Source organism: Nicotiana attenuata, chromosome 6 (assembly GCF_001879085.1).
Source record: "Nicotiana attenuata strain UT chromosome 6, NIATTr2, whole genome shotgun sequence".
Classification (NCBI taxonomy): Eukaryota; Viridiplantae; Streptophyta; class Magnoliopsida; order Solanales; family Solanaceae; genus Nicotiana; species Nicotiana attenuata.
In genome coordinates, this window is record NC_031994.1 from 76535893 (window position 1) to 76549760 (window position 13868).

General features: G+C 37.0%; 1 long non-coding RNA gene across 1 annotated transcript; it reads left to right on the forward strand.

Annotated features, from left to right (window-relative positions):
* Positions 10102-12442, forward strand: LOC109227250. Its single transcript, XR_002068248.1, has 2 exons — positions 10102-10561; positions 11850-12442. It is a non-coding gene; the product is annotated as an uncharacterized LOC109227250 (long non-coding RNA).

Here is a 13868-nt window from a genome sequence, read left to right on the forward strand (position 1 = left end):
CCTGAATCTGTTCAAACCGTAGTTGAACTATTGGCGAAGGCGCACGCGCATGAGTCCCCAGTTCAACGTTTTGAAGCTTTATCGATTTTGATGGCGAAGGTGCATAGCCTTGAATGCTTGGCTTAACCGTAGTTGAACTTACTGGCGAAGGCGCACGACCCTGAGTCCCAGTTAACTTTTTGTTGAACTTTCATCAATTTTGATGGCGAAGGCGCATAAGCCTGAGTCCAGTTCAAACTATTGTTTGAACTTAGTCAATTTTATGGTGAAGGCGCATTAGCCTGAATCTTTGGTTCGACCGTAGTTGAACTTACTGGCGAAGGCGCACGGCCTGGAGTGCCAGTTCAACTGTTGTTGAACTTTATCGATCTTTGATGGCGAAGGCGCATAGCCTGAATCTTTGGTTCACAACCGATAGTTTGAAACTTACTGGAGAAGCGCACGGCCTTGATTTAATTGGCGAAGGCTCATGGCCTGAATCTTGGTTTCGACCGTAGAACTTAGTCGATTTTGATGGTGATGGCGCATAGCCTGAATCTTGGTTCAAGCCGTAGTTGAACTTATTGGCGAAAGGCGACAACGCCTTGGATTTAATGGCGAAAGGCTCATAGCCTGAGTCCACGTTAAACTATTATTGAACGTTAGTCGATTTTGATGGTGAAGGCGCATAGCTGAAATCTTTGGTTCAACCGTAAGTTGAACTTTACTGGCGAAGGCGCACGGCCTTGATTTAATGGCGAAGGCTCATGGCCTGAATCTTGGTTTCGACCGTAGTTGACACTTTGTCAATTTTTGAATTGGTGAAGGCGATAGCCTTGAATTCTTGGTTTCAACCGTAGTTGAACTTTACTTGGCAAGGCACGGCCTTGATTTAATGGCGAAGGCTCATGGCCTATCTTGGTTCAACACGTATTGAACTTTGTCAATTTTGAATGGTGAAGGCGCATAGCCGTGAATCTTGGTTTCACCGTAGTTGAAACTTTGTCAATTTGGATGCGTGAAGGCGCATAGCCTGATCTTACGCTGTGGATTTGGGGTGGGGGCTGAAGCCCGGTTTTTGATCGAGACCTGTTGAGCGGCTATATACGTATGTCTTTCCCCCCCCCCTAAATCGGGGTATGTAGGCTGTCTTGAACGAATTCTCGGGCTCGAGATATCTTCCGTGCCGGTTTCTGCGGAGCTCATATCGGGGATGCGGGAGATGCTTTACAGAGATTCTCCCTTGGGGGGGGGGGGGCTCTTATTTTTGTTTGCATTATCTGAGATCGGAGAGAGAGGAGGGACTTGGATCTTATTATTGAGATCTTCGAGTTCTCTTTTCGAGTTTGCGTTTCTTTCCTTTTGGTCCAGGGAAGAACTACGCGATTTTGCTAGGAAATCCCACAAAACGGCGCCAAATTGTTACTCAAAAGTTATCACATACCTTATGAGTATAAAAACCAATAAATAAATCACAGGGAAAATCATAGCAAACAGTAATAATCCATTGGACCAATGAAGGAAACGAAATAAGTGCTCAACTTTGGGAAGAGAAATATAAAGCTTTTATTCACAATAGTGCTTTGGTCTGCCTCTCCATGAAGAGGTTCAGAGCCTTACAATGGTCTTCCATATATGTGCATTGTTCTCCCTTTTCTCTCTTCCTCTCCCTAGTTTTAAAGAAGGCCCCGCTTTTCTAGGGTTTCCTCTCTTGGTATTTATAGCGTGAGCTTCGTGAGCTGCAAGTAAGTGGCCGGTGACCACGTTGGGTTCGCCTCATGATGACGGACGGGTCGTGGCCTTGTTGATCTAATCAGATAAGGGTGAATATCGTAATTCTGAGTGGTCGTACCTCTAATTAATCACGAATTAGCTTAAGACGGGATAGCTTCGTTAATTATCGTGGGGTCGGATTCTGACACCATACAGGGATCCTTGAAAACGTCTTTCTGATCGTTGAGTTCGGACCCGACTTTAATAATTGCTATCTTCTAAGTTCGCTCCTTCAGCTGCGAGATGAATGTGCAAATCTTGGCGATGTGGCTTTTTCTTTTTGGTTATCTGTATTTTAAATGGAGGTCACTGATATCTATTAGTATTATGTATTTCTTTATTGCTCGTAAGATATTTCACCGAGATTTCAAAAGTATAATATTTGTTCCTACTCATTTTCAATTCTCGAACTCTTGCATTGCTTTTGGCAGTGGTTTTAACTTTTATTGATGGACGTAATCACATACTATAGGTTGTATTCTGGTAATTGTATGTTTTTCTTAGCTTCTCTTTCGTCACAATTTTGTCCAACCAGGATATTCTGTTTACTCAATTTATAAAATTTCTCGATTAAATCTTCTGTTGCGTTGTTAATAATGTATTATTAATAAGTCATGGCAAATATTTAATTCATTTATCACATAATATTATAAGTTTGAACACATTAATTTATAAAAAATCAAGTTTGATATGAAATGAATGATAGCAAAAAGATCACACAAACAACTCGAAGGTAAATAAATTACCATGATTTTAGTTTGTAAAATAGCTTTGAATTGGCTATCATTATAAATTTAAAAATATGTTAAGGTTTTTGAACAATACTATTCGGAGTAGCAACTTGCCTACTTAGGTAAGCGCTTTGATTTAAAAAATATTTTTCTAATATTAAAGTAATAATTTGTGGTTAGCCAATATTTCAACCAGTATTATTCGTATTCATTAGAAAATGTCCTTTGCGATCTAAATATATGCACAATGAAAAATGATAATAATTAAACCAAAGAATGCACAGCAGTTAGGGGTGGGCATCGGTCGTTCGTCGGTTATGAATATTATCGATTTGCCTATCGTTATCGATTTATAAATATCGATCAAACCGATAAGATATTGGTTATCGGTTATCGGTTAATCGGTTATTGATCATTATCAGTTCGGTTATCGGTTTACCCGATACGTAAACTAAAATTAAGAGTGCTGATATATATTACCATGGCCTTTGCCAAAGCTCACAGAGGCTGAAGTCAAGCATTGATGGAAGTGTAAGGCATAAACAACTCCTAAATGTTACAGTTATTAACCATCTTTCCTTCACAATTATAATATTCATGTCTATTGTAAACTTCCAGGCCGATGTTGGATGGAAATTGGTTCAATTGACTACACTGAATCAATTCTATCACCGCCACCATGCATAAGCACAGCTAGAAAAGATGAAAATCTATTTCTGCATTTCAGTATTTTGATAAAGATAGGCAGTGGGTACGTACTATGTGTACATCCTACACAATGAGAAATCAGATATAAACACTTAAACACTAAACAGAAAAGCAAAGTTGTGACAGTAAATATCGAGTATTAGCAAATTCTATGATCATCAAACTGCACATTAACCCAAATGGAACACAATGCAGAGGTAACTAATTTACAACAATATCTCATCACCAAACAGCTAGAGAATCCAATGCCACTTCAGGATTTGGTAGCAAACCAGCAACTAAAACCAAAATCTGAAAGTACCACATCTCCAAACACAACATCACAGATGAAGCAGCTGACAACTTAGTAGTGGTTTATTTTTATCAACTGACTGAATGGAAAAATCAGCAGTACAACTACACGTCTACACCCCTTCCCCTTCATAATTTTGTCTATTCTATAACTTAATCCACTGAACTTGTGAATGAAATGGATCTTAACTTTATTTATGTGTTTGTTCTATATGCATTCAATTTATTAAAATTAAAAGGGGCTTCAAAAATCCATGTATTGAATCATATTCTCTTTAGATATTTGCAGTAGACAGTAGTCCTAAAAAAGACAGTCAAGAGCAATACCAGAAAAGAGAAGCTTCAGTTTCTTGCTACTCACATTTGATAAACGAAAAGGAGAAATTGGATACCCATAAAACTATAGATTTAGAAAATCATTCAAGTAAATATGCAAAAATTGATTTCTAAGGGAAGCCTAAATCAGTGTTTCTAAGATACCAAACTAAGACGAATTCAGAAATGGGATATGAAACACTGACCTTAGTGCAATGCTCTGCCGGAAAAATATAATAGAAAACTGAGTCTTGACGGGCTCAGCCGTGGGGGCGTGAGCCGTGAGGCGGAGAACTTGTGAGGTCTTGACCCGTGTCCGGTGGCGGACTGGCGGAGAACTGGTGAGAAGTGAGGACTGAGGGTGAGGGTGACAAGGGGTGAGGCGGAGAAAGAATTGAGAAAGAGAAATTGAACCATGTATATGAAACTCAAGTATGTATATACTTAAGGGTAAACTAGTAAATTAGTAAACCCTTATTGGATTATCGGTTTACCCAATAACAGAATTGCTAAACTGCGCCCGAACCGATAACCTAATTAAAAAAAATTTTACCCGTTACCGAATCGTTAACCCAATAACCCAATACAGATAACCAATTAAGTAATTAACGGTTCGGGTTATCGGTTTTACCCGATATATGCCCACCCCTACTTGATGTTCCCTTATCTGGTCGTGGAGCTCTTTGTTCTCGTTTTTTATTTCTTCCATTTTCTTTAGGACGGTCGTGAGTGCATCATTACCTGCATCAACAGTGGTGTGAGTGTTACGTGTTGGGGGAGCAGGTTGCTCACCGGTAGTCGTTATGATGATATCTGTCGGCGCTGCATTTCTGTTCGCCCTTTGAATGGGTTTGTCGAGTATGTCATTGAGGGTACTTGTCAGCCATCTCCTCCAATAATTTCTTCACTGCTGGTGGTACTTCTTCAGCCGTGGATGTGGCATTTGGTGTTACATTCTCATCGTCTCCTCTGTTATCCTCGTTTATGGTGTCCAAGATGTTGGTAGTGACACCCATTATTGCTTTTTGTCTTTCGTCCCCTTTTCCTGCCATTGTTAGTTTGTGCAAACGAGGAAAAGATGGCTGTCCCTTTTTTATGATCTAGAAGAAAATAAAATTTTAACTAAAAATTCCTCACAGACGGTGTCAAATTGTTTGACCAAATAGTGTTGTGCCTTTTAGTTAAACCAATTAATGATGAGATGAAGGATGAATCTTAGTTAAAAATAATAAAATCTAGACCAAATACTATGTGAAGTCGATAAGATGAACAACGTTAATCAGTACGTTTGTACTCAGTAAATGCTCATAAATGCGATAATATAAATATGCAATAATGTGGATAATGACAATGAAGATAATAAGCCAACCTGTTACAATGTGTTTTTCTCAGAAAGTGAAGATTCCCTTTTTGTTCTCTATCTCTTCCTATTTATAGGGGATATTTCCCAGAAACCCTAAAAAGTACAAAATAAGGAATATCCAAAGGAATATTCCTTGTGTCCATATCTGAACCTACCCTAACGTTATTTCTCCACTTCAGTTGTTCGTCCTCGACATCAGCCCTCTCGAAAACGACTTCCAGCTATTACACCACGGCCGACCCCGTCCTTGGTCCCGTTTATCTACTTGTACCAAGTCGCCAAATTCATACCAACACACTACCAGACCTTAGATGCTTTCTACTAGCACTGGACACTCTTCTAAGCGCCAGATTCTTATCATATTCGACCTAATAATTCTACAACTATGAACACATTTGGGCGTCAGTCGTCACACATTGTTTAGTTATCACACAAGCTAATTTTTTTTGCACTCTAGAATGAACAAGGGCTTATCAATAAGTTAAGTACTCAAGAATTATCAAAATCCTTGTCGGAGCATTAGAGTGATAGTCACTCCGATGATCGCCATTAACGAGACCAAATGAGACATGGATAAGAAAAAAATAGAATAGCCAAAAGTTGAGAAAGAAGCTTATCCTTCAAGTTTCTAAGGTGAAAGTTTAGAACAAACAGAGGCCAACAGGTAAAGTATGCGAGTCAATGAGTATGCAACGCAAATAAAATAGTACAAAGTGAAACTGAGGGCGTACCTCTATGGCGAGATGCATGGATCACCATGTGCATGCTATAAGATGCTTCTTTGAGTGTCAAGTGGAGTTGTTTAAACTCGAAGTGATTTAACGTCTGCATTATTAATACGACGAATGTTTCATGTGATATATGAAGCTAAGTCGATGCTTCTAAAAGTAACGAACACAAGGTTTTTGGTGCAAGGCCTATAAATTTTGAAACATTTGGACACCAATGTGTCTAGCATAATGATTACTTGGTTCTTGCCAATGGTTGACTCTATACAAGAGAATGAGAAATGTGACGCAACCTTTCCTTTTAGTTAGTACGGGCAAGACATGAGTTGAAAATATAGTGAGTGAAGAGTTTTTCCACGAGTAAAGAGTATAAAGAAACCAGGAATTAAGCAAAAGAACGATCTTAAATGGAAAAGAGTCATATTAATCCATGATAGTTTATAGTACCTTAGCTTCATGTTTCGATGATCTAACAAATTTACTGTCGGAAAACCAGATAAGGAACCTGATACACTTGGTACACAACTCAATCGACGGACTCAAGCTAATGTGAGTTGCTATAACTTCAGAAGATAAAGAATCAACACAGGGACCTGATCCCCTTGGGTTCCCCTGACAGCAGTACGAAGTCAACTCTCTACCGCTGGAAAGTGACTGCCTGCACTGTACACGCAAACAGTGCAGCATAGTGCAGCAGTCACTTCGCATTGACCTTGTACCAACCAAGTGACTACATCATTCAAGTGATGTCATCCAAGTTGTATTAATAAAACATTACAACAAAACATCACTTGAACACTTGAGAATCCAAGCACTCCAAGCATATGACAATCAAGCATTCAATTCTCAAGTGCATCAAGAACAAAGTACAACACTACTACGGACCAGTTCCTACAGCAAGTCTCTTGTATGTCCTTAGTTGAGTTGTAACTTTGTAATTGTTCTTCATTGTAATTCTTACTTTGCTTATCTAGAAGCTGTATTTAGGAACCCCTTGTAAACCATAAACCTTTAATGTTTGTGTCGTGACTAGAGTTAGTCATGAGTTGAAGTCTTTGTAATAGGTGTATTACAAAGTGGCTTGTAATAGGTGTATTACAAGTTAGTAAAGGATTAAGAGTTTAATTCCTAGATTGCATAGGTTGTAATCTAAAGATTGTTCATAGTGAAGTTGAAATCCTACCAGTGTAGGTCGTGGGTTTTTATCCCCTTGAGCAGGGATTTTTCCACGTAAAAGTTCCCTGTGCCATTTACTTGCTATTGCATTAGCGTTATCTGTGGAAACCTATATAGGACCTGGTCTCTATTTAGTTTGGTGGACTCATATATTCTATCAATCTATTTATATATGTTAGTACTAGTAAAGAGAATAGCCCATATGCTGAGCATGGGCCCAAGCCAGAGGCAGAGTCACAGTGTCGGTTATCGGTTCGGCGGAACTCAGTAGCTTTGGTTGTTAAATATGTACAAATTATTAATTTATAATTTTATAACTTAAAAGGATTAGGATCCCGAACTCATAATCTTGAAATTCTGATTCCGCCTCTATCCCAAGCGCTATATTGCAGGATGTGGCTTTTTCTTTTTGGTTATCTGTATTTTAAATGGAGGTCACTGATATCTGTTAGTACTATGTATTTCTTTATTGCTCGTAAGATATTTCATCGAGATTTCAAAAGTATAATATTTGTTCCTACTCATTTTCAATTCTCGAACTCTTGCATTGCTTTTGCAGTGGTTTTAACTTTTATTGATGGACGTAATCACATACTATAGGTTTGTATTCTGGTAATTGTAGTGTTTTCTTTAGCTTCTCTTTCGTCACAATTTTGTCCAACCAGGATATTCTGTTTACTCAATTTATAAAATTTCCTCGATTAAATCTTCTGTTGCGTTGTTAATAATGTATTATTAAATAAGTCATGGCAAATATTTAAATTCATTTATCACATAATATTATAAGTTTGAACACATTAATTTATAAAAAATCAAGTTTGATATGAAATGAATGGATAGCAAAAAGATCACACAAACAACTCGAAGGTAAATAAATTTACCATGATTTTAAGTTTGTAAAATAGCTTTGAATTGGCTATCATTATAAATTTAAAAATATGTTAAGGTTTTTGAACAATACTATTCGGAGTAGCAACTTGCCTACTTAGGTAAGGCTTTGATTTAAAAATATTTTTCTAATATTAAAGTAATAATTTGTGGTTAGCCAATATTTCAACCAGTATTATTCGTATTCATTAGAAAATGTCCTTTGCGATCTAAATTATATGCACAATGAAAAATAAGATAATAATTAAACCAAAAGAATGCACAGCAGTTAGGGGTGGGCATCGGTCGGTTCGGTTCGGTTCGGTTATGAATATTATCGGTTTTGTCTATCAGTTATCGGTTTATAAATATGATAAACCGATAAGCAAACCGATAAGATATTGGTTATCGGTTATCGGTTAATCGGTTATTGATCATTATCAGTTCGGTTATCGGTTTACCCGATACGTAAACTAAAATTAAGAGTGCTGATATATATTACCATAGCCTTTGCCAAAGCTCACAGAGGCTGAAGTCAAGCAATTGATGGAAGTTGTAAGGCAGAACAACTCCTAAATGTTACAGTATTAACCATTTCTTTCCTTCACAATTATAATATCTCATGTCTTGTAAACTTCAGGCCGATGTGGATGGAAATGGTTCAATTGACTACACTGAATCAATTCATCACCGCCACCATGCATAAGCACAAGCTAGAAAGAGATGAAAATCTATTCGCTGCATTTCAGTATTTTGATAAAGATGGCAGTGGGTACGTACTATGTGTATATCCTACACACATGAGAAATCAGATATAAACACTATAAACACTAAACAGAAAAGCAAAGTTGTGACAGTAAAATATCGAGTATTAGCAAATTCTATGATCATCAACTACACATTAACCCAAATGGAACACAATGCAGAGGTAACTAATTTACAACAAGATATCCCATTCACCAAACAGCTAGAGAATCCAATGCCACTTCAGGATTTGGTAGCAAACCAGCAACTAAAACCAAAATCTAAAAGTACCACATCTCCAAACACAACATCACAGATGAAGCAGCTGACAACTTAGTAGTGGTTTATTTTTATCAACTGACTGAATGGAAAAATCAGCAGTACAACTACATGTCTACACCCCTTCCCCTCCATAATTTTGTCTGTTCTATAACTTAATCCACTGAACTTGTGAATGAAATAGATCTTAACTTTATTTATGTGTTTGTTCTATATACATTCAATTTATTAATAATTAAAAGGGGCTTCAAAAATCCATGTATTGATTCATATTCTCCTTAGGTATTTGCAGTAGACAGTAGTCCTAGAAAAGGCAGTCAAGAGCAATACAAAAAAAGAGAAGCTTCAGTTTTTTGCTACTCACATTTGATAGACGAAAAGGAGAAATTGGATACCCATATAACTAGAGATTTAGAAAATCATTCAAGTAAATATGCAAAAACTGATTTCTAAGGGAAGCCTAAATCAGTGTTTCTAAGATACCAAACTAAGACGAATTCAGAAATGGGATATGAAACACTGACCTTAGTGCAATGCTCTGCCGGAAAAATATAATAGAAAACTGAGTCTTGACGGGCTCAGCCATGGGGCCATGAGCCGTGAGGCGGAGAACTGGTGAGGGCTTGAGCCGTGTCCGGTGGCGGAGTGGCGGAGAACTGGTGAGGCGTGAGGAGTGAGGACTGAGGGTGAGGGTGACAGGGAGTGAGGCAGAGAAAGAACTGAGAAAGAGAAATTGAACCATGTATATGAAACCCAAGTATGTATATACTTAGGGGTAAACTAGTAAATTAGTAAACCCTTATTGGGTTATCGGTTTACCCAATAACAGAATTGCTAAACCGCGTTCGAATCGATAACCCAATAAAAAAAAATTTTTACCCGTTACCGAATCGTTAACCCAATAACCCAATACCGATAACCCAATAAGTAATTAACAATTCGGGTTATCGATTTTACCCGATATATGCCCACCCCTGGAAGCAGTTGCAACAAGCTAGCAAAGGAAAACAGTTAGACAAAATAGTCTACCAACAATTGAAAGTAACTCATTTGAAAAGGGAAAAAAAAAGCGAATTAGAAGTGAAATTATAGTTTTTTACACAAAACTATAATATTTTCTACTTATTTAGAAGCGGGAGATAGCAGCTCTTCGTCGTCCTCTCAAGGGTATTTAAGAAATTTTGTTTAGAGATATTCTTAGTTTGACCTGGAAAACCTGCGGTGCTTTGATAGTCATCTCCCTCCTTTGCAGACACGTGGTTTATAGATTACCTGCGATCTCCTGCTTCCGCCAGCGTCTTCCCCGTTGATTTGTAGATAACTATCTCGAAGCGTGTTTGATGATTCCCCTCGTTGTTGAAGAATGGATTTTGAGTCAAAGTTCTATAAAGTTACACGAAGGTTAATTTTACAGAGACAGAGGCTATTTCGAATTCCCTAGGTAATCTTACTGATGCTCTATCTCTTCTCATTTTTCTCTTCTCTTGTCATTTTACCTTTGAAGTGTGTCTATTTATGTCTGGTTGGGTTCAAATTTGATCATTGGAAGGTTGTGGTGTTATCGGTGGCTGAAAAGGGGAAATAGAGTGCTTCTTCCATGTCAGTAGGTGTGTTCTTTAACCATAGTCTGGTTTACTGTATGATGAATAGAAGAAATGTTATCTTTTGGTTTTCAATGTATTGCTAAAGAAAGAGATAGGTTTGGTGTTATTTGTTGGCAGAGTTTGGACACTAAAGGAGAATGATATGTAGTGTAAATTTTGCTTTCGATTTTTTCTTGTATTTCTTTGTCAATTTTGGAGATAAAATCAGACCTTTCAATTGCCCTCACAATCAACAGTATGAGAATTTTCGTATTTAAAATAGATAAGATATCATGTAGAAGCATTCTTTTGTTTATTGTTGCACATTCTTGCTCTGCATAAATTTCTTTTGAAATAAAAGAAGTCACAATATTATTTACCTCATGTAAGTGATTGGTTTTCATATTGCTTCTCCCGAATGAACACAAGTTATATTTTTTTCGATACGTCTGAATGAATCACAAGTTTGTACTTATAAAAAGACTCGTGATTGTACATTGAATTTTGTTCTCTCTCTTTGCTTCTTTTTCCTTTATTCTACTTCTGTGTTTCTCTGTTGGAGAATTTCTATTTCACAATCAATATGCACACAGCCGTTTCTAAGAAATATCTTACTTTTGCACCTAAGAGTGACTTGTTGCTCCCAACAAGGTTGAATCCAATTTAGGTGTATATGCATCTTTTGGTGTGTCATTGTGGTTTTCTTGAAGTGTTTGTGCAGTATTTTTGTTGTGTGTGTCATCTTTCTATTTCAAATCTCTTGTTTGAGATAAAATTGCTGAACTTCTTGCATTGTTGATTCAAAATTGTAAAATTATGACTACTCGAAAGAAAATATCAGTCTTATAATATGCTTTGACTTGGTGAAGTCGGTCTGATTGATTAACTACCTCTCCGGGAGCTGCATTCACAGGTGCAACAACATTCACGTATTTTGTTACATAATGAAAATAATAACCAAATGAAGCTTCAAAAATTGTGGGTACTAGAAAATTTTGCTGCATTGTAATTTTTGAGGACTGAAAATTGTTTTTCACATGGAAAACATTAGATTTCTATCTTCCTCCTTTATTAGCATCTGGGAGAGAAAGAAGAGGAGGAGAGGAGGAAATATGACAAAAAGGGTATGAAGTAGGTTGCGTGTAGCGATTGCGATTGCGATTGCTTATTTGGTACAATATTTATTTAAATGGTTAAACCTATGAGAAAGGGGTTCACCTGGTAGGTGGTGTTAGCTGGGTGCCAATCACGTCTAGGGGATAATTCGGGAAGTCATAGATGAATTGAGACTTATGCCGAAACCAATTTGCAGGCTGATCCCCCTTAACTATCCAAAATTCGTGAAGAAGATATTATTGGCGTCACAGTATTGCTATTAACATTATCCTATGCGGGGCAAGAATTTATTCGAGTAGGATATTATGTGAACAATGATTACGATGATGAACAATTAAAAGAGGAACCACCTCAGAAGGTTTTGCTTGATAGGGTCCAGAGGAATATTTTGGCTGACAAACCCCAAGTCACGAAATTCCCCAATGATTTCCATCCAGAAAACAATGAAAATTGAGAACAGGCTCCTGCCTCTCCTGACCATGCCACAGAAGTCAATGTGCATGTAGAAGAACCAATTTTTTCACCCAATCAATGTTTAGTGCAGTGTCCTCAAACCTGAGAAACAAGAAGCAAGTTGCATTGGCTGTCAAAAGTTTTCTTTCAGAGTTTGATATTTTGATGATTTCTTATACCAATTTGGTGTTATGGTCTCAAAATCTACACTGCCTAAATGGTATTTTTAACTTATGCCTTGAAATGTATACATGAAATGTTGTATCTGCTGGAGTTGTAGATGAGATAAATCATTCTTAAATTAAATGCTGATTTGCAAACAAGAATTTGATCACATATGATATTTGCACATGTTATATCTCTGATTACTATAGCAGCCACTTTTTCAGTCTCTTATGTGGTGCTCGAATTCCTGTTTTGTGCTTTTTTCCTTTCCTTTGTGGTGAGATACAGCTACAATTGGGCAAATATCAATATGTTCATAGTTGAACTTATAATATTCTGTCACCTTTTTACAGAGAAAATGTATGTTCTGGAGGGATGAAACAAAGGTCACAAATTTTGACCCTTAAATATTCTGCTCAACACATCCAAACTAAATAGGTTGAATGAGGTTTGTAATCGTTTAAATTTTAGTAGGTGTACTCCAAAATAACCTATCCAAAAGGCTAGGTATATGAAAGGGAAAGAAGACAAACTGAAGAAAGAAAATGAAAAGAAAAGAAAAAAGGAGACTGCAATTACTCCTTGTATTTCTGGTAGCTAAAGCGTTTATCTGAAGATTTCTTCTAAAATAGGAACTTCAACTCCTTAAATTTCTATCATATAAAGAAAGCTATGAAGGGAAGAAGCTTTGTGTAGAATACAATTTGACCAAGATAATGCCAATAAAACTAAATAAACTTTTAGATTATATCTAAACATCCTCAACTACTCCAATTTTCATCTTGTGTTAACTTCCAGAACACATGATTGCTAAGATTCAGACACAAGACACAATCAAAGCTCACCTTCAACAAACATTAGACAGAGAAGTCCCATGACGAAACCCAAGTCTTAGGTTCCATGGCCACCCCACCAATACATGCATAGCCTTTCAGAATTAGAAATAATAATTGTAATGTAAACAAAAGCTTCCAACCTTAAAATGCCAAGGAAGCTATTTGTTTACTCTTGGATCTGGAGAAGGTGAGAGTAGAGGCGGCGGTAGGATTTGAAGTTCATGGGTTTTAAATTCATCATTGAACCCATAGTTTGTCTTAGTAATTATTGGGTCCGCAATTAAATATTTATATATATTTTATAAATTTTCTAATACAAATACAAGGTTTAAGCAAAAACTACTGGGTTCGTCCAAACCCGCAGCTAATGCTCTCTCTCCGCCCCTGGGTGAGAGGTAGGAAAAAGAGGTTTGGATAGAACTAAAAGGCCAGAAGAACTAATAAGGGATGTGGAGGGTCTTATTTACTAGAACGAATTCAAAAATATGACAGTTACGCAGGAACAAAGATATAAGATAAGTACCAATGTGCAGCAGCTTCAGCAAATTAATTGGATTTTAAAGAATACAATGTTGAAACCATCCTTGTGCCTTTCTATATCTAAGGAGAAAACATGATTGTGCTGAAAAATGTTAAGAATCAGCTTACACCTAAATGATCCAAGTCTTATTACTTTAGATACTAAAATTTAACAAGATCAAGTAAAACAGCACAGGCTAAGTAGAAAATGAACCGAGTAAAGTAATAAAAATAACAGTAAA